This window comes from Babylonia areolata, unplaced genomic scaffold (assembly GCF_041734735.1).
Source record: "Babylonia areolata isolate BAREFJ2019XMU unplaced genomic scaffold, ASM4173473v1 tig00009467, whole genome shotgun sequence".
Classification (NCBI taxonomy): Eukaryota; Metazoa; Mollusca; class Gastropoda; order Neogastropoda; family Buccinidae; genus Babylonia; species Babylonia areolata.
Window position 1 is genome coordinate 18,245 of NW_027468394.1, and position 14,256 is coordinate 32,500.

The 14,256-nt window shown below is 45.3% G+C and overlaps 1 pseudogene; it reads left to right on the forward strand.

The window, feature by feature from the left end:
- Nucleotides 1–623: 623 nt before the first annotated feature.
- Nucleotides 624–14,256, forward strand: part of LOC143278465 (large ribosomal subunit protein uL23m pseudogene) — a 16,595-nt pseudogene continuing 2,962 nt past the window's right edge.

Consider the following 14,256-nt stretch of genomic DNA (forward strand, 5'->3'; position numbering starts at 1 on the left):
TGTGTACGCTCATGCATGCCCGCGTGTGTCACAGTGTTTGTGTTCGAATGTGTGTGTGCGCGCATGTGTGTTACTGAGTGAGAGAGGGGCGAGGAGGGAAAGAGAGAAGGAGGGATGGAGAGAGACAGAGACAGAGAGACTGAGAAACAGAAAGAGAGACAGAGACAGACAGACAGAGAGAGACTGACAGAGAGAGAGAGACTGACAGAGAGAGACAGACATACAGAGACAGAGAGAGACAGAGACAGACAGACAGAGAGACTGACAGACAGAGGCAGAAAGACAGACAGAGAGTCAGAGAGAGAGAGAGAGTCAGAAGAGAGAGACAGGAACAGAGAGAGACAGAGAGAGAGAGAGACAGAGTGAGAGACAGACAGACAGAGACACAGAGAGACAGAGACACAGAGACACAGAGAGAGTCATTCACACGCATATTTGGCATGACTGCATACCGATAGTAAATAAATAATACCCCAATAAAACAAAGAAAAAAGAAATCAAGATGAAGGTGGTGGGTGCAGTCATTCTCACCTGGTCCTCTGACGGGGGTGCCAGGCGCTTTGTTGGTCTTCAACATCATGGGGTGGATCTTCCAGTTCGGGCTGTAGTAACCTGCAGCCAACATGACTGTCAGTTAGAAAGATGCATACAACCTTTTCTTCCCCTCTCTCTTTCTCACACACACATGCACACAACACACACACACGCGCGCGCACGCACGCTCGCTCGCTCTCTCTCTCTCTGTCTCTCTCTCACACACACACACACAAAGACACACACATGCACGCACACACACACACACTCTCTCTCTCTCTCTCTCTTTCTCTCTTTCTGTGGTCAAGCTGTGTGTATGTGTGTTTGGACAAACAAGCATGGCGACGAAATTGAAGGGGCTACAGTTGTTGCCCTGTGGAGGCGGCGAGTGCCTAAGTACCCGGTGTACTGGCATGGCAACCCACAGCTCCAGGTGGTGATGCCCCACTTCTGGATGAAGCTGGTACGGCCCAAAAGGGACATTCCCAACAACCAGGTCCGCTTCATTGTACACCCCCAGATGAGTGTTATAGACATCAAGAACTACCTGGAGAAAATCTACAATGTTCCTGTGCTGGACGTCAGAACTAAAGTTATGGCAGGAGATGACATCAAACACCCCACCAGAGGCCATGTGGTGGCAAAGAAAGACGACTACAAAGTGGCCTTTGTGCAGCTGGTCAGTCTTTGACTCCTTTTATTTTGTCATGGAATCCCTTTTCATTAACTTTGATATGACTTGATTTTTGTATGTACATAAAGTTATGTATACATACAGTTTCGATATGAATTGATTAGGTACACAAATATAATGTTACTGTGATTGCCGTATATGTATGAGAACAGTGGAGTTTGGCTCGGGAGTAGTGGAGTGTGGCCCAGATTGTGGTCAGTTATGTGAAGAAAAAGTAGGAAATTTTCCTTTTTAATAATGGAGTATGGCCTTTGTTTCGGTCATTTTATGAGAAGAAAAGTAAGAAAAGTCGCGTTAGCACAGTGGAGTTTGGCCCCGGAATAGTGGAGTGTGGCCCAGATTGTGGTCAGTGTTTGTGAAGAAAAAGTAGGAAATTTTTCCTTTTTAATAATGGAGTATGGCCTTTTGCTTCGGTCATTTTATGAGAAGAAAAAGTAAGAAAAGTCCCTGTTAGAACAGTGGAGTTTGGCCACGGAATAGTGGAGTGTGGCCCAGATTGTGGTCAGTGTATATGAAGAAAAAGTAGGAAATTTTCCTTTTTAATAATGGAGTATGCCTTTGTTTCGGTCATTTTATGAGAAGAAAAAGTAAGAAAAGTCGCGTTAGCACAGTGGAGTTTGGCCCCGGAATAGTGGAGTGTGGCCCAGATTGTGGTCAGTGTATGTTAAGAAAAAGTAGGAAATTTTCCTTTTTAATAATGGAGTATGGCCTTTGTTTCGGTCATTTTATGAGAAAGAAAAGAAAGAAAAGTCCCGTTAGCACAGTGGAGTTTGGCCCCGGAATAGTGGAGTGTGGAGAGTCAGGTCAGGTCATTAGATCTGCTACTGGTAACTGTAATCCAGTACAACCTGTTCAGGGTCGGGTTGCCGGCGACTAAACCGGCACTTCCACCGCTCCCTTCCGGGACTGGTGAGGCGGGTGGCTAGACACCCTTATGGAGATCCATAAAAGGGCATTGGCTCAGGAGAGCCACCGACGGCCATCTTGCTCCACCGTGCTGTGTGCATGGCACACGCAGTTGGCCCCCGGGGTGTGTCTACCCATGCATGCGAAGTCTGGATCTGGCAGAATCTGCGGAAGAAACCTATCGGTTCAACGGATAGGAAGGCGGTTACAGCAACGCACTGTGGAGTGCAGAGAGCAAGATGAGACACCGAAAGGATCTGGTTACACCTTCTTCTGTGAAGTGGGCGAGGAAGCGAAGAGCGACGTGAGGCTGGCGTTGGTTTTGCAGTAAAAACAGCACTTGTCAGCAAGCTAAGATGTCTAAGAAACATCCTGAACATCACATGGCCAGAGGTTGTCTCCAATGAAGAACTTTGGAACATGACAAAACAGGCCCCACTGGAGACGGAAATCAAGAAACGGAAATGGGGATGGATAGGCCCATACACTACGCAAGCCTACAACAAACATCACAAGACAGGCTCTTGATTGGAACCCACAGGGGAAAAGGAAAGTTGGCCGTCCAAAGCAGACCTGGCGGAGAAGCATTGGGGCAGAGACAAGGGCGGCCGGAATGACGTGGGCCGAACTGAAGAGGACCAGCCAGAGCCGGTGCGTTGGAGGAGTGTTGTTGCGGCCCTATGTTCCCACGGAATCAAGAGGAATAATGCTAAAAAAAAAAAAGTCAGCAAGCTAGCTGGAATCCCAAAGGGAGTCAACGATAGGCTTATGACCATGAAACTCCCACTGGCATCTGGCCAGAAGCACCTCACCATTGTCAGTGCCTACGCCCCAACCATGACCAACCCGGATGAAGTGAAGGCGAAGTTCTACGAGGACCTTCACTCTGTCATTGCTGCTATCCCTAAAGCAGACAAGCTCATCATTCTCGGGGACTTCAATGCTAGAGTTGGCTCTGACTACATCTCCTGGGATGGAGTGATTGGAAAGCACGGTGTGGGCCACTGCAACCCAAATGGATTGCTTTTGCTTCAGACTTGTGCAGAGCACGAACTGCTGATAACCAACACAGTTTTCTGCCTCCCTACCCATAACAGGACGTCATGGATGCACCCACGCTCAAAGCATTGGCATCTCATCGATTACGTCATCGTCAGGAAAAGGGATAGGCAAGATGTACGTGTCACAAAGACCATGTGCGGCGCCGAGTGTTGGACAGACCATCACCTTGTAGTCTCGAAGCTGAATATTCGAATCCAGCCCAAGAGACGCCCCCAAGGCCAGAAGGCTCCAAAACGGCTCAACATCGCTAAGCTGAATAACATCACCATCAAACAGTCCTTTGTGGAGCTGCTGGAAGATCGTCTGGAATCCGCCTCTCTGGACAACCAGAATGTGGAGTCTGACTGGAGGACCCTGCGTGAGCTGATCTATAGTACAGCTTCAGAGACCCTGGGACCCATGACCAGAAAGCACAAAGACTGGTTCGATGAAAACTGTGATGAAATCAAGCAGCTTCTGGATGAGAAACGCCGTCTGCATCAAGCCTACCTGAGCAACCCAAAGTCCACATCAAAAAAGGATGCGTATGATGCCATCCGCAGGACTGTTCAGCAAAAGTTACGCCAGATGCAGGATAAGTGGCTGAGTGACAAAGCTGATGAGATCCAGGGATATGCTGACAGGCACGATATGAAGAGGTTCTATGATGCCTTAAAAGAAGTCTACGGCCCCACATCCTCACGATCATCCCCCCTCCTCAGTGCAGATGGGAATACCTTGATCACCGAGAAGGAGAAAATTCTGGAACGCTGGGCTGAGCACTTCAACAGTGTCTTAAATCGCCCTTCCTCCATAAATGATGAAGCCATAGACCGTCTCCCACAAGTCCCCATCAACGAAGCACTGGACGATCCGCCAACACTTCTTGAGACCCAGAAAGCAATCCGTCTGCTATCCAGTGGCAAAGCACCTGGCTCAGACTCCATACCAGCAGAGGTCTACAAGGATGGAAGCACTGTGCTGACTGAGAAGCTCCATCAGCTGTACTCACTCATGTGGAAAGAAGAGACGATCCCCCAGGATTTCAAAGATGCATCTATCATTCACTTGTACAAGCGAAAGGGGAACCGGCAAGCCTGTGATAACCATCGGGGCATTTCCTTGCTCTCCATCGCAGGCAACATACTTGCCAGGATCCTACTAAACCGCCTTACAGCACACCTTGACCAAGGTCATTTGCCTGAGAGCCAATGTGGATTCCGGAAAGAGCGCGGAACCACCGACATGGTGTTTGCTGCAAGGCAGCTGCAAGAGAAATGTCAGGAGCAAAATGCTGATCTGTTCTCCACCTATGTCGACCTCACTAAGGCCTTCGACACTGTGAGTAGAGAGGGACTGTGGAAGATCATGGCCAAGTACGGATGCCCTCGGAAATTTATTTCCTTGGTCAGCCAATTCCATGAAGGCATGCAGGCTCGAGTCCAGGACAATGGCGAAACATCTGCTCCTTTTGCTGTCACAAATGGTGTCAAGCAAGGCTGCGTCCTGGCTCCAACGCTGTTCAGCCTCATGTTCTCTGCAATGCTTACTGATGCCTTCAGAGATAGTGATGTTGGAATCGGCCTAAAGTACCGAACAGATGGCAAGTTGTTTAACCTCAGAAGGCTTCAAGCAAAAACGAAGGTCATGACAGACATCATCAGAGACTTTTTGTTTGCTGATGATTGTGCCCTCAACGCTGGATCTGAAGCTGACATGCAACTCAGCGTCGACAAGTTTGCCACTGCCAGCAGGAACTTCGGCCTTACCATCAGCACGAGGAAAACTGAAGTTCTCCATCAGCCAGCCCCAGGGAAACCCTACGTTGAGCCCAACATTACAGTCAACGGTCAGAGACTCATTGCGGTGGAGCGGTTCACATACCTTGGCAGCACACTGTCACGAAATGCAACCATCGACGAGGAAGTGAACGTCAGGATTGCAAGAGCAAGCGCAAGCTTTTGGCAGACTCAGTGCAAATGTCTGGAACAGAAGAGGCATTAGTCTTGAGACCAAGCTAAAGGTCTACAGAGCAGTAGTTCTCCCCACACTACTGTACGCCTGCGAAACTTGGACAGTGTACCAACGACATGCCAAGAAGCTGAACCACTTCCACACAACATGCCTCAGGAAGCTACTGAACATCAAGTGGCAAGACAGGACCCCAGACACAGAGGTGCTCGCAAAAGCCACCCTTCCCAGCATCTTCACCATCCTGATGCAGTCCCAGCTTCGCTGGGCTGGACACGTGGCGCGCATGCCAGACCATCGGCTGCCCAAAAGGCTCTTCTATGGCGAGCTGCAACAAGGGAAGAGATCACATGGAGGTCAGAAGAAGCGCTTCAGAGATACTCTGAAAGTCTCTCTTAAAGCGTTTGATATCAACCCGGACTCCTGGGAGTAATCTGCAGTGGACCGTGACAAATGGCGCGCTGCTGTGCACAAAGGCGCCAAGTTGTGCGAGGCCAACAGGACTGCTGCAGCTGTTCAGAAGAGGCAGGCCAGAAAGTCACGGGCAAACAAGCTCCCTGACAATGATATGCCTGTCTTTGTCTGCCCCAACTGTCAGCGAACATTTCGTGCGCAGATTGGACTATTCAGCCATCTGCGCATTCACAGATAGATTCATGAGCATCCTCTCCCCCACCCCACCACCACCCTCCCCCCATCCCCCAGCTGGATGACAACGATGGTCATCATCGATCTCGATGGACACACCACCACCAGGATATACACCTTTGTCAAAGATGGAGTTTAAAAGCTTTATCAGGAAACTTACTCCTCCCTCCGTTGATTTTAAGCATTTCAGCGGAAAGGCCGTCAACCCCACAAGCCTTTTCTATCCTTTCTTTCGCTACCGCCATTTGCACCTCAGCTTCTGTATTTTTTGTTGTTGAAAATACTGTCCGTTTTATTTGGAACTTCGTTTGGAATTGTTTGCTTCTTTCGGCTGGCACTATTTTCAGGGCTGCAAAACACGCTTTTGGTTCCACTCTAATATATCAATCTTTTCAGTAATTTTTGATTTCGACACACCTTGAATATTTCACATTTTTTACCATGCACTGGCAGGCTGATTTTATACCGTCAACAAAATCTTCTAACGTTCCACCCGTATCCATATCTAATTTAGCTTTTGGCTGTTCTAGCAGTTTACCGAACTCCTGTTAGTAACTTTGGTAACCTCAGGCACAAAAATCATAGATTAAGGCAGACAGACAAGAGATAGACAGAAAAAGACAGGGACAGGTACACAGACTGACACCTCCCAACCCCTCCTCGAATCCCCCGTCACCACGCCCTCCCCCGCACCCCACTCCACACACACACACACACGCGCGCGCATACACAAAGAAAAAATATGACAAAGTAGACTCACTGCATCGGTCGCCGCTTCTTTCGTTGTGAGAGAGGTAACACGCACACACGTCTGTGGTTCTACAGAAAGCCCCAGAAACACAAAGTGAATTCCCTCTACAGCCATCCCCGAGCTTCACCCCTGAAACAACATGACAGTCATGAAGCCCCGACAACACGCTGATGACAGCTGTCGACAGCTTCCTGAAACATTTCCCCCCTCAACACCATGACATTCATTGTTCGATTAACGTCCGGTTGCCACTTCACGTCCTTTGGAGCAGCGAATTCATGCCCACCGTGTTGGCATAGCAATTCGGGGCCCAGTCCTCTCCTTCCGCCGTTTTAATCATTTTCCCCGACCGAAGTTAGGTGAGCCATTCAAAGGCTGGGTGAAGTGAGGAAGTCAGTTTTCCCAACGACACACTACATCATGCCGAAACTGGGCCTCAAACTCTAATCACTGGTGAACACTGGGTCAGACGGCCAATGCCTGACAGATGATGTGGCTGTTTTATTAATCACAAGTTGACATCTAGCGTGTTCACATCTGCGTTGTGCCATAATCATCTCCAGCGTTCAGCATGAAAAAAACAAAAAACAAAAAACCTGACAGTTATTGCTCAATCCAACGTTGGCACCCGCCTGCAAAAAATTCACCATGCAACACTTGAAACAGTACTGTAGCGTAGACAAGTAAACCATTTCGTAGAGATCCAGGCTTTGACACACAACCGACAGACCTGGAAAAATATGGAGAATTGCTCCACTGTGCGAAGCAACAATGACTTCAAAGAATACAGGAAGAAGGAGTAGAAGGAGAGAAGAAGAATTATAGAGTGCATTTGCACAGACACTGGCATGCCACACAAGGTAAAGAAAAGCCACAGACACTGACATGCCACACAAGGGAAAGAAAAACCACAGACACTGACATGCCACACAAGGGGAAGAAAAAGCCACAGACACTGACATGCCACACAATGGAAGAAAAGCCACACACACTGACATGCCAGACAAGGTAAAGAAAAGCCACAGACACTGACATGCCACACAAGGTAAAGAAAAGCCACAGACACTGGCATGCCACACAAGGGAAGAAAAGCCACAGACACTGACATGCCACACAAGGGAAAGAAAAGCCACAGACACTGACATGCCACACAAGGTAAAGAAAAGCCACAGACACTGACATGCCACACAAGGGAAGAAAAGCCACAGACACTGACATGCCACACAAGGGTAAGAAAAGCCACAGACACTGACATGCCACACAAGGGAAGAAAAGCCACAGACACTGACATGCCACACAAGGGAAAGAAAAGCCACAGACACTGACATGCCACACAAGGGAAGAAAAGCCACAGACACTGACATGCCACACAAGGTAAAGAAAAGCCACAGACACTGACATGCCACACAAGGGAAGAAAAGCCACAGACACTGACATGCCACACAAGGGAAGAAAAGCCACAGACACTGACATGCCACACAAGGGAAAGAAAAGCCACAGACACTGACATGCCACACAAGGGAAGAAAAGCCACAGACACTGACATGCCACACAAGGGAAGAAAAGCCACAGACACTGACATGCCACACAAGGGAAGAAAAGCCACAGACACTGACATGCCACACAAGGGAAGAAAAGCCACAGACACTGACATGCCACACAAGGGAAGAAAAGCCACAGACACTGACATGCCACACAAGGGAAGAAAAGCCACAGACACTGACATGCCACACAAGGTAAAGAAAAGCCACAGACACTGACATGCCACACAAGGGGAAGAAAAGCCACAGACACTGACATGCCACACAAGGGAAGAAAAGCCACAGACACTGACATGCCACACAAGGAAAGAAAAGCCACAGACACTGACATGCCACACAAGGGAAGAAAAACCACAGACACTGACATGCCACACAAGGGAAGAAAAGCCACAGACACTGACATGCCACACAAGGGAAGAAAAGCCACAGACACTGACATGCCACACAAGGTAAAGAAAAGCCACAGACACTGACATGCCACACAAGGGAAAGAAAAGCCACAGACACTGACATGCCACACAAGGTAAAGAAAAGCCACAGACACTGACATGCCACACAAGGTAAAGAAAAGCCACAGACACTGACATGCCACACAAGGGGAAGAAAAGCCACAGACACTGACATGCCACACAAGGGAAAGAAAAGCCACAGACACTGACATGCCACACAAGGTAAGAAAAGCCACAGACACTGACATGCCACACAAGGGAAGAAAAGCCACAGACACTGACATGCCACACAAGGGGAAGAAAAGCCACAGACACTGACATGCCACACAAGGGAAGAAAAGCCACAGACACTGACATGCCACACAAGGGAAGAAAAGCCACAGACACTGACATGCCACACAATGGAAGAAAAGCCACAGACACTGACATGCCACACAAGGGAAGAAAAGCCACAGACACTGACATGCCACACAAGGTAAAGAAAAGCCACAGACACTGACATGCCACACAAGGGAAGAAAAGCCACAGACACTGACATGCCACACAAGGGGAAGAAAAGCCACAGACACTGACATGCCACACAAGGGGAAGAAAAGCCACAGACACTGACATGCCACACAAGGGAAGAAAAGCCACAGACACTGACATGCCACACAAGGGAAGAAAAGCCACAGACACTGACATGCCACACAAGGGAAGAAAAGCCACAGACACTGACATGCCACACAAGGTAAAGAAAAGCCACAGACACTGACATGCCACACAATGGAAGAAAAGCCACAGACACTGACATGCCACACAAGGGAAGAAAAGCCACAGACACTGACATGCCACACAATGGAAGAAAAGCCACAGACACTGACATGCCACACAAGGGAAGAAAAGCCACAGACACTGACATGCCACACAAGGTAAAGAAAAGCCACAGACACTGACATGCCACACAAGGTAAAGAAAAGCCACAGACACTGACATGCCACACAAGGTAAAGAAAAGCCACAGACACTGACATGCCACACAATGGAAAGAAAAGCCAGACTCACGGCAGAAGGAATCCCTGTCACATATGAGGTTTGACACACAGTCAGATGTAGCAGAGCACGTTCTTCCAGAGGACGAAGGAATCTCTGCTCGGAAAACAATGTGTAGATTTACATGTGTGTGTGTGTGTGTGTGTGTGTGTGTGTGTGTGTGTGTGTGTGTGTGCGCGCGCGCGCGCGCGCGCGCACGTACTCTACTGCGTGTGTGAGTATGGGTGATTGTGTATGTGTGTGTGTGTGTGTGCATGTATCTATGTATGGGTGCGCGTCAATGTCAGCCTTGGCTGAAGACCGCAACAGCTGGAGAAGGACCGTGAATGCATGTGTCCAGAGGAGCGAGGAGAAGAGAGAACAGCACTGGGAACAGGGAAGAGAGCGCAGACGGCAGAGGGCAGAATCCGTACCCGAGCCAGGCGCGACTTTCACCTGCGACAACTGCAACAGAGCCTTCCGATCCAGAATCGAACTGTACAGCCACAGCAGGCGCTGCAACTCAACAACTTGACTGAACCAGGCACAGAAGTTCCACCGTCTCCGAGAGAGACTGACACCAGCAACATCATTAGATGAATGTCATCTGACTGTATTTTCCTTCAGTGCCTGAACTGATCTGAACTTTTCCTGCCTGACTTTACACTGATCTTCTCTTGAGTGGATCTCGTCGCTGAGTGTAACGGATGAGAATCTGAACTATCGCCTCCATGGAAGGTTTTAGAACGAGTGCTGATTACAAGGACAACTGCATCTGCATTTCACATCACTACGGCGGAGGGCTGAGCGTGGACCCGTTATTTCTGTGTGCAAGTAAAGATAACAGAAGTTCCAGGATACCAGCACCACATGCATTCGTGCAAGGGGGATTGGGGGGGGGGGGGGGGGCGGTGTGTGCGTGCATGTGCATGTGCGTGTGCGTGTGCATGTGTGTGTGTGTGTGTGTGTGCACTTCACTGAAGCCATACTAAATGACAAAGAAATGGATGATAAACGTCAAAATGCAGCTGTCAGTTGGCTCTACCATGGTGTCCAGGTATGCAGCCCATTGTACGGCCATTTTGCTTTCATTTGGTTTTGTTCTATTTCATTCATTCCATGCAGCCCATTGTACGGCCATTTTGCTTTCATTTGGTTTTGTTCTATTTCATTCATTCCATGCAGCCCATTGTACGACCATTTTGCTTTCATTTGTTTGTTCTATTCATCATTCCATGCAGCCCATTGTACGGCCATTTGCTTCATTTGGTTTTGTTCTATTTCATTCATTCCATGCAGCCCATTGTACGGCCATTTTGCTTTCATTTGGTTTTGTTCTATTTCATTCATTCCATGCAGCCCATTGTACGACCATTTTGCTTTCATTTGGTTTTGTTCTATTTCATTCATTCCATGCAGCCCATTGTACGACCATTTTGCTTTCATTTGGTTTTGTTCTATTTCATTCATTCCATTCATTCATTTGTCTGTCTATTTTGTTTTATGCATTTTAACTGTTCACCAAATTATATATTTCTTATTTGTCCCCCCCCCCCACACACACACACGCCCCCTCCCCAAGTCCTAAGCGAGTTGGGTTACCCTGCTGGTCAGGTATCTGCTTAACAGATGTTGGTCAAAAAGGCATCTGACACCACTCGGCAAAATATAACAGTAATCGTGTCTCTAGCTGTCTCTAAAATCGTTCATTTGCTAATGAATCTACCAGATCCACCACACCAATTTCTCTGTGAATTAAACAGTTGCTTTTATAAATTCCTATGGAGTAATGGAAAAGGGAAAATGAAACAAACAACTGTTTGTTCTTCATATGAACAGGGAGACCTGAAAATGGAAGATATATTTTCCTTTTTTTCAGCTATGAAAATCAGATGGTTTCGTTAAATTTTGGGATCTGATTCATTATTGAAAAAAGTTCTTACGTGTATATGTCCAGAAATCTTACAACTGGAGGAGAGTATGCAAATATTTGGTTTGGTTTGATGCTGCCAAACATCATAAAAAGCTTTATATTATGTGTGCCCCAGAGAGTTTTTGTGTGAATGTATTCATTATAATGTTAATATTGTAAGGAGCAACAAAACTGTACACATTAAAGAGTGGATTGATTATGGTATGATGAGAATTGGTGACCTAGTGAATGCTGATGGTAATTTTTATAATGAGTTTATATCAGGGACTGTCAACCAGTGTTTTAATCAATGCTAGAATAATAGAAGCCATGAAAGATTTTGAAACAAAAATGTAGAGTGGAAGTTTTGAATAACAATTACGTTGGAAAGATCCAAAACATGGCATGTGATAAAGGGTAGTAGTGCTAAAAAATATTTACAAGTCATTCACAGACCACCATTAACCCCCTGATTCACTATAGTGTACAAAATGTGGCAGCGAGTTTACTCAGACGATACTTTAACCTGGTAAAAAATATTCCTCAAACCATAAAGTGACAAACAACAGCAAGCTCAGATGGTTTCACATTAAAATACTTCATAAGCCGATACCAACTCAAAGGTTCTTATTTATCCGCAAACTTGTAGACAGTCCTTTATGCATTTTTGTGGTGAGGAGGAAGATTCAATCCCTATTTTTGGGAGCTGTCATATTTATCCGAACTTTTGGACAGAAAGAGCTTGGCTATCAGAAAATAGTCAAAAGTGCAGGGGTCTAACTCTTTCAGAATTGCTGATTATATTTGGTATAAAATCATACCAAAACACTGATCAAGTCCTGGAATTGATTATTTTATTAGCAAAATTTCATATATATATATATATATATATATATATATATAAATGCAAAATACAAATCATTTTACTTAGTATCTTCTATTTAAAAAGTATGATTAAAAATAGATATTGAGAAATATAACAGCAGAATAAATGGAACACAGATATACTTTGAAAGGGTTTGGCTTCCCTATAATGCATTGACATTGTCCATGTGTGAGCTAAAGAGAGCTCTCTTTCTGAGTTATTATAGACAACTTATACTCATGGAGAATGTGACATTTGTGAGGCACCGCCTTTACAACTACGGTACTGATTATTACAGATTTTTACAATATCGTAAACTCTAACTGAATGATCTGTCCGAGTATGGTCATGGACACATTCTTTTTTCTTCTTTTTTTATTTTCCAACTGTGTGAATATTTTTATGTAAGAATTGAATGGAGTAAAATTTGAATTGAATGAAACTTGATGAAAGTGGTGTTCTATTGTCACCATAATTTCAGATATTTACTTAATTAGTAATAGAGAAATGCTATAATAAAACTGTACTATCAGTAATGTGAAAGGACACCTTCATTTATTCAGTGTTCTTCTTATCAATAATAACTTGAACCAGTGGGCAGAAGAGTAGTGACCAACTACTAGTACTTGTATACTTTTATACATGACAACTAAATCAAGATGGGGACACTCTCTATACTCTGTCTTATCTATTTATGTTTATATGCCGACCCACAGAAGTCAAGATAGATGTCACCACCTGTTTATATATATATATATATATATATATATATATATATATATATATATATATATATATATATATATATATAAGAAAGTCTGCCTACAGAAATAGGATAGGAACCACTGGACTCTTGGAGGAACAAGATAGGGTTGTTAGATAGGAAATGGGGGAGGGACTGTCTGTCTGTCTGTGTCTGTCTGTCTGTCTGGATACCTGTCTGCCTGGTCGTCCACGTGACTGTCTTTATGACTGATTTTAAGGTTTGCACACATAATTGTATAATTTGTTCGGCTTCCTTCCATATTATTGTCTTGGGACTTTTTTCTTCTTCTGTTTTTTCCCACATGCCCCAAATCAGTATATGAAAAGTTGTATGCCTTTTTTTCGTATGGGTGATTTATTCCATAAATGCTATTGATTACTATGACATAGTTATGGAATTCTGGGTTTTGGTTTTGATTATTGTCACGTTTTTGAGTTGATTATGTGATGGACTAGAATGACTTACATCTGTTATTGTTAATGTTCACTGTATTCATATATTTTCATTTTTCTTTTCTTTTTTACCCCATTTATTCTGAATGGATATAATGAATTTATATATGAAATAAAACTGTTGTCGACCTAAGAAAGTCTGGGCACATTAAAAAAAACAAACAAACAAACAAAAAACATAAAAAAACCAAACAGATGTGGTGTAGCCTATATGGATTTGTCCGAACGCAGTGACGCCTCCTTGAGCAACTGAACTGAACTGCAAATGACTGTGTTGGAAAAGTGAGTTGTTCTCTGACCGAGGGGAGGCATAACTGATACACAGCCTAATGTAACTGAAAATAGCTTTGGGCAATCATTGCTGGAATATCACTGGCACTTGGAATGCTAACAATATGGAAAAGCACTTTTCGTAAGTCATCAAGCCGTACGAATGTTAAGCAACTGAGAGGTTTTATACCGTGTTTTTACTTTTTTTTACTTTTTATTTTTTTATTCTTTAACTGAGTTAACACAGGTTTAAATTAAGAGCAACACACACACATACATACACACACACACACACACAAACACACATACTCTCCTCTACCTATACACACACATTTCTCTCCCTACACACACACACACACACACACAGACGCACGCACGCACGCACACACACTTACTACACATCCTAGTGGCATTTTCACAGGTCAGTTGAAACACACATTCATCCT